Here is a 344-nt window from a genome sequence, read left to right on the forward strand (position 1 = left end):
GGCCCTTTCCACCACCTAGTGGCGCAACACTGTAACTGCACTGACTGACAGCCCGTCTAGAACGCGCGCGCAGGTGGAAATATCAATAGAAAGTCTCTTGTCCAGTCAGATTAGAAGATCAGAACTAACTGTTATACATATAGGCTAACGGTAGCCTAACGATCTTATTGTCAGGTTTATGTTCTGTTATGTGGACCGTTATTTTGTCATTCTCTTCTGTTTACTTCACTTCCTGTTTCAACACTAATTGGTTTCGATTTCATTGGTTTCTGAATATGACCTCTTAGTTATATCGTAACACATAACCACACAGATTATATATATATATATATATATATATATAT

General features: G+C 37.8%; 1 protein-coding gene across 4 annotated transcripts in view; it reads right to left on the reverse strand.

The window, feature by feature from the left end:
• mroh1 (maestro heat-like repeat family member 1) overlaps positions 1–344 on the reverse strand; it is a 37,314-nt gene that overhangs the window by 27,985 nt on the left and 8,985 nt on the right. The gene's annotated exons all lie outside the window — the stretch shown is intronic.

The sequence above is a fragment of the Sinocyclocheilus anshuiensis genome, unplaced genomic scaffold, assembly GCF_001515605.1.
Source record: "Sinocyclocheilus anshuiensis isolate Anshui unplaced genomic scaffold, SAMN03320099.WGS_v1.1 scaffold902, whole genome shotgun sequence".
In the NCBI taxonomy this organism is placed as follows: Eukaryota; Metazoa; Chordata; class Actinopteri; order Cypriniformes; family Cyprinidae; genus Sinocyclocheilus; species Sinocyclocheilus anshuiensis.